This window comes from Tasmannia lanceolata, unplaced genomic scaffold (assembly GCF_043159265.1).
Source record: "Tasmannia lanceolata isolate RefF3 unplaced genomic scaffold, GAP_Taslan_0.1 ptg000270c, whole genome shotgun sequence".
NCBI lineage: Eukaryota > Viridiplantae > Streptophyta > Magnoliopsida > Canellales > Winteraceae > Tasmannia > Tasmannia lanceolata.
The window spans coordinates 10,001-17,500 of NW_027518945.1; positions in this window are offsets into that span (position 1 = coordinate 10,001).

Below are 7,500 nucleotides of genomic sequence, written 5' to 3' on the forward strand. Positions count from 1 at the left end.
ATGGACCACGGTTGCCAAGGCTAGGCATATAGAGAGGAATCGCATTTTTGCCCGGATAGGCACCGGAATGCTTGGCCTTGGCTTGCCATAGCAGGGCATTGCTGGGTTGGGCTCCCTTGGCCTTCCGGGGGCCTTGGACGCTGTCTTGGGAAGACCATGGGCACAAGGCCATGGCATATAGTGAGGAATGGACCACGGTTGGCAAGGCTAGGCATATAGAGAGGAATGGACCACGGTTGCCAAGGTTGCGCAAGTTTTGGGCATTTTTTGCCCGGATATGCCCAAGTATGCCCCGATAGGCCCGTTACGCCCCGGTATGAACGCGTATGCCCGGATAGACTCGGTATGCCTTGGGATACATGCGTATGCCCCGATAGGCTTGGTACGCCCCGATATGCGCACGTGTGCCCCAGTAGGGCTCGGTATGCCCCGGTATGTACGCGTGTGCCCCGATAGGCCCGGTATGCCCCGATATGCACACGTGTGCCCCAATAGGGGTCGGTATGCCCCGGTAGGTACGCGTGTGCCCCGTAATGCACGTTTCGCAGATCTCCCCGCATGTCCCGCCCCTATATGTAATACTTACTTACTTACTTACTTTCTTTCTTGCTTGCTTGCTTGCTTGCAATGGTTGGGAGTGCCCGGCATGCCCCGCTGCAGAGACCAAGGGCGCAATGACTTGGCACCGCGGATGCCGGGACTCCGGCACTTCCCGTGGCACTGATGGTTGGTTCCAAAGACAAAAGGCCGTGCAAGGCCACCGCACCGCGGATGATTTTGCTCGTGCTGGCGCCGTTGTGTGGCCAAAGAACATGCGCGAATGCTCGTGTCGGAAGGGTTGGTGTCCTGGCCCCGCGGGTGTCACGAATGCTCGGTTGCGAAGACCATGGGACCAGAGCCATGGCACGTCGGATGATGGCTCCAGCTGGCGCCCCGGCACTTTCTGTGGCATTGATGCTCGGTTTCAAAGACAAACGTGCGCAGTGCCAGGGGACCGCGGATGACTGCTCGTGCTGGCCCCGTTGGGCGGCATTGATGGTCGGTTGCAAAGAAAATGCGCGATTGCTCGTGTCGGGGCCCGGCAAGCCAAGGCCAAGCGAGCCATGGCACGTCGGATGATGGCTCCAGCTGGCGCCCCGGCACTTTCTGTGGCATTGATGCTCGGTTTCAAAGACAAACGTGCGCAGGGCCAGGGGACCGCGGATGACTGCTCGTGCTGGCCCCGTTGGGCGGCATTGATGGTCGGTTGCAAAGAAAATGCGCGATTGCTCGTGTCGGGGCCTGGCAAGCCAAGGCCAAGCGAGCCATGGCAACGCGGATGATGGCTCGCTAGTGCTGGCGCCGTGCACAGTGGCCTCGCACACTCGCCCTGCACGCTTCCCTTGCACGCAGCCTTGCACACTAGCCTCGCATGCGAGCCTTGCACCCTAGCCATGCAAACTAGCCTTGCACGGTAGCCATGCACACAAGCCGTGCACATTAGCCATGCGCACAAGCCCCGCACACTAGCCTTGCGCACAACCCTTGCACACAAGCCATGCACTCGAGCAATGCACACAAGCCTTGCACTCAAGCAATGCACACAAGCCCTGGACACTAGCCTTGCACACGGGCCTGGCACACAAGCCTTGGGCACTAGCCTTGCGCACTAGCGTTCCACATGAGCCTTGCACACTAGCCTTGGACACTAGCCTTGCACACAGGCCTTGCACACTAGGCATGCTTGGGCGAGCTGATCCCGCATCAAGTCGACGGGTCTAGGCATTCTTGGGCGCAGATCCCGCATCGTCTCGTCGCGTCTGGGCGCAAACACGTCGCGTCTCGTTGCGTCTTCAGAAGTCGTCGCTAACAGCACCTTTGGTTGCCACTGGTGGTTAGGCTGGTTGGTTGCGCAAACCCTATAGGAGGGTGGCATGCTGGTGGGCGTTTTTGCCCGGATAGGCACTAGAATGTGCAGATTTTGGGCGTTTTTGCCTGGATAGGCTAAGGAATGGGCATGCTTTGGGCGTTTTTGCCCGGATAGGCACCGGAATGCTTGGCCTTGGCTTGTCCTAGCAAGGCATTGCTGGGTTGGGCTCCCTTGGCCTTTTGGGCGCCTTGGACGATGTCTTGCGAAGACCATGGGCACAAGGCCATGGCATATGGTGAGGAAAGGACCACGGTTGCCAAGGTTAGGCACCGGAATGCTTGGCCTTGGCTTGCCAAAGCAGGGCATTGCTGGGTTGGGCTCCCTTGGCCTTCCGGGCGCCTTGGACACTGTCTTGGGAAGACCATGGGCACAAGGCCATGGCATATGGTGGGGAATGGACCACGGTTGCCAAGGCTAGGCATATAGAGAGGAATTGCATTTTTGCCCGGATAGGCACCGGAATGCTTGGCCTTGGCTTGCCATAGCAGGGCATTGCTGGGTTGGGCTCCCTTGGCCTTCCGGGGGCCTTGGACGCTGTCTTGGGAAGACCATGGGCACAAGGCCATGGCATATAGTGAGGAATGGACCACGGTTGGCAAGGCTAGGCATATAGAGAGGAATGGACCACGGTTGCCAAGGTTGCGCAAGTTTTGGGCATTTTTTGCCCGGATATGCCCAAGTATGCCCCGATAGGCCCGTTACGCCCCGGTATGAACGCGTATGCCCGGATAGACTCGGTATGCCTTGGGATACATGCGTATGCCCCGATAGGCTTGGTACGCCCCGATATGCGCACGTGTGCCCCAGTAGGGCTCGGTATGCCCCGGTATGTACGCGTGTGCCCCGATAGGCCCGGTATGCCCCGATATGCACACGTGTGCCCCAATAGGGGTCGGTATGCCCCGGTAGGTACGCGTGTGCCCCGTAATGCACGTTTCGCAGATCTCCCCGCATGTCCCGCCCCTATATGTAATACTTACTTACTTACTTACTTTCTTTCTTGCTTGCTTGCTTGCTTGCAATGGTTGGGAGTGCCCGGCATGCCCCGCTGCAGAGACCAAGGGCGCAATGACTTGGCACCGCGGATGCCGGGACTCCGGCACTTCCCGTGGCACTGATGGTTGGTTCCAAAGACAAAAGGCCGTGCAAGGCCACCCCACCGCGGATGATTTTGCTCGTGCTGGCGCCGTTGTGTGGCCAAAGAACATGCGCGAATGCTCGTGTCGGAAGGGTTGGTGTCCTGGCCCCGCGGGTGTCACGAATGCTCGGTTGCGAAGACCATGGGACCAGAGCCATGGCACGTCGGATGATGGCTCCAGCTGGCGCCCCGGCACTTTCTGTGGCATTGATGCTCGGTTTCAAAGACAAACGTGCGCAGGGCCAGGGGACCGCGGATGACTGCTCGTGCTGGCCCCGTTGGGCGGCATTGATGGTCGGTTGCAAAGAAAATGCGCGATTGCTCGTGTCGGGGCCTGGCAAGCCAAGGCCAAGCGAGCCATGGCAACGCGGATGATGGCTCCAGCTGGCGCCCCGGCACTTTCTGTGGCATTGATGCTCGGTTTCGAAGACAAACGTGCGCAGGGCCAGGGGACCGCGGAGGACTGCTCGTGCTGGCCCCGTTGGGCGGCATTGATGGTGTGTTGCAGAGAGCATGTGCGATTGCAAGTGTCGGCCGGGTTTGGGTTCCCTTGGGCTTTCGGGTGCCTTGGACGCTGTCTTGCGAAGACCATGGGCACAAGGCCCCGTCCTGGCCCCTTGTTCGATTCGCTCTCGTCTTGCGCTTGCTTCCAAGGTCCTCCATGACCTTCCCCATGGCCTTGCTAGATCCCCCCCATGACGCATGACCTCTGTCCGTTGATTGGTTTTGAGTGCACACCATGCCCGGCTTGGCACCGTGTTGTCGCGTGAGTGGCATTTGGATCGTGCATGCTGGTGGGCTACCTGCCAATGCGCACAAGCCTTGCACACTAGCCTTGCGCACGAGCCTTGCACAAAAGCCTTGGACACAAGCCTTGCGCACAAGCCATGCGCACAAGCCTTGGACGCTAGCCTTGCACACAAGCCATGCATACAAGCCTTGCTCACAAGCCTTGGGCACTGGCCCATCGCAGTAGCCTTGCACACAAGCCTTGCGCACTAGCTTTGGGCACGAGCCTTGCGCACTTGCCTTGGGCACTAGCCTTGCACACAACCCTTGGGAACTAGCCTTGCGCACCAGCCTTGCCCACAAGCCTTGCACACCAGCCTTGCACACTAGCCTTGCATACAAGCCTTGCACACTAGCCTTGCACACAGGCCATGCTCACTAGCCTTGGGCACTAGCCTTGCACACAGACCTTGGGCACTAGCCTTGCGCACTAGCCTTGCCCACGAGCCTTGCACACTAGCCTTGCACGCAGGCCTTGCACGCTAGGCATGCTTGGGCCAGCAGCTCCCGCATCAAGTCGGCGGGTGTAGGCACGGTTGGGCGCAGATCCCGCATCGCCTCGTCGCGTCTGGGCGCAAACCCGTCGCGTCTCGTTGCGTCTTCAGAAGTCGTCGCTAACAGCACCTTTGGTTGCCACTGGTGGTTAGGCGGGTTGGTTGCGCAAACCCTATAGGAGGGTGGCATGCTGCGGGGCGCTGGAATGCGCAGGCTTAGGGCGTTTTTGCCCGGATAGGCACTGGAATGTGCTGGTTTTGGGCGTCTTTGCCTGGATAGGCTAAGGAATGGGCATGCTTTGGGCGTTTTCCCCGGATAGGCACTGGAATGGGCTGGTTTTGGGCGTTTTTGCCTGGATAGGCTAACGAATGGGGCATGCTTTGGGCGTTTTTGCCCGGGTAGGCACTGGAATGCCTGGCCTTGGCTGGGCATTGCTGGGTTGGGCTCCCTTGGCCTTTCAGGCGCCTTGGATGCTGTCTTGGGAAGACCATGGGCACAAGGCCATGGCATATAGTGAGGAATGGACCACGGTTGGCAAGGCTAGGCATATAGAGAGGAATGGACCACGGTTGCCAAGGTTGCGCAAGTTTTGGGCATTTTTTGCCCGGATATGCCCAAGTATGCCCCGATAGGCCCGTTACGCCCCGGTATGAACGCGTATGCCCGGATAGACTCGGTATGCCTTGGGATACATGCGTATGCCCCGATAGGCTTGGTACGCCCCGATATGCGCACGTGTGCCCCAGTAGGGCTCGGTATGCCCCGGTATGTACGCGTGTGCCCCGATAGGCCCGGTATGCCCCGATATGCACACGTGTGCCCCAATAGGGGTCGGTATGCCCCGGTAGGTACGCGTGTGCCCCGTAATGCACGTTTCGCAGATCTCCCCGCATGTCCCGCCCCTATATGTAATACTTACTTACTTACTTACTTTCTTTCTTGCTTGCTTGCTTGCTTGCAATGGTTGGGAGTGCCCGGCATGCCCCGCTGCAGAGACCAAGGGCGCAATGACTTGGCACCGCGGATGCCGGGACTCCGGCACTTCCCGTGGCACTGATGGTTGGTTCCAAAGACAAAAGGCCGTGCAAGGCCACCCCACCGCGGATGATTTTGCTCGTGCTGGCGCCGTTGTGTGGCCAAAGAACATGCGCGAATGCTCGTGTCGGAAGGGTTGGTGTCCTGGCCCCGCGGGTGTCACGAATGCTCGGTTGCGAAGACCATGGGACCAGAGCCATGGCACGTCGGATGATGGCTCCAGCTGGCGCCCCGGCACTTTCTGTGGCATTGATGCTCGGTTTCAAAGACAAACGTGCGCAGGGCCAGGGGACCGCGGATGACTGCTCGTGCTGGCCCCGTTGGGCGGCATTGATGGTCGGTTGCAAAGAAAATGCGCGATTGCTCGTGTCGGGGCCTGGCAAGCCAAGGCCAAGCGAGCCATGGCAACGCGGATGATGGCTCCAGCTGGCGCCCCGGCACTTTCTGTGGCATTGATGCTCGGTTTCGAAGACAAACGTGCGCAGGGCCAGGGGACCGCGGAGGACTGCTCGTGCTGGCCCCGTTGGGCGGCATTGATGGTGTGTTGCAGAGAGCATGTGCGATTGCAAGTGTCGGCCGGGTTTGGGTTCCCTTGGGCTTTCGGGTGCCTTGGACGCTGTCTTGCGAAGACCATGGGCACAAGGCCCCGTCCTGGCCCCTTGTTCGATTCGCTCTCGTCTTGCGCTTGCTTCCAAGGTCCTCCATGACCTTCCCCATGGCCTTGCTAGATCCCCCCCATGACGCATGACCTCTGTCCGTTGATTGGTTTTGAGTGCACACCATGCCCGGCTTGGCACCGTGTTGTCGCGTGAGTGGCATTTGGATCGTGCATGCTGGTGGGCTACCTGCCAATGCGCACAAGCCTTGCACACTAGCCTTGCGCACGAGCCTTGCACAAAAGCCTTGGACACAAGCCTTGCGCACAAGCCATGCGCACAAGCCTTGGACGCTAGCCTTGCACACAAGCCATGCATACAAGCCTTGCTCACAAGCCTTGGGCACTGGCCCATCGCAGTAGCCTTGCACACAAGCCTTGCGCACTAGCTTTGGGCACGAGCCTTGCGCACTTGCCTTGGGCACTAGCCTTGCACACAACCCTTGGGAACTAGCCTTGCGCACCAGCCTTGCCCACAAGCCTTGCACACCAGCCTTGCACACTAGCCTTGCATACAAGCCTTGCACACTAGCCTTGCACACAGGCCATGCTCACTAGCCTTGGGCACTAGCCTTGCACACAGACCTTGGGCACTAGCCTTGCGCACTAGCCTTGCCCACGAGCCTTGCACACTAGCCTTGCACGCAGGCCTTGCACGCTAGGCATGCTTGGGCCAGCAGCTCCCGCATCAAGTCGGCGGGTGTAGGCACGGTTGGGCGCAGATCCCGCATCGCCTCGTCGCGTCTGGGCGCAAACCCGTCGCGTCTCGTTGCGTCTTCAGAAGTCGTCGCTAACAGCACCTTTGGTTGCCACTGGTGGTTAGGCGGGTTGGTTGCGCAAACCCTATAGGAGGGTGGCATGCTGCGGGGCGCTGGAATGCGCAGGCTTAGGGCGTTTTTGCCCGGATAGGCACTGGAATGTGCTGGTTTTGGGCGTCTTTGCCTGGATAGGCTAAGGAATGGGCATGCTTTGGGCGTTTTCCCCGGATAGGCACTGGAATGGGCTGGTTTTGGGCGTTTTTGCCTGGATAGGCTAACGAATGGGGCATGCTTTGGGCGTTTTTGCCCGGGTAGGCACTGGAATGCCTGGCCTTGGCTGGGCATTGCTGGGTTGGGCTCCCTTGGCCTTTCAGGCGCCTTGGATGCTGTCTTGGGAAGACCATGGGCACAAGGCCATGGCATATAGTGAGGAATGGACCACGGTTGGCAAGGCTAGGCATATAGAGAGGAATGGACCACGGTTGCCAAGGTTGCGCAAGTTTTGGGCATTTTTTGCCCGGATATGCCCAAGTATGCCCCGATAGGCCCGTTACGCCCCGGTATGAACGCGTATGCCCGGATAGACTCGGTATGCCTTGGGATACATGCGTATGCCCCGATAGGCTTGGTACGCCCCGATATGCGCACGTGTGCCCCAGTAGGGCTCGGTATGCCCCGGTATGTACGCGTGTGCCCCGATAGGCCCGGTATGCCCCGATAT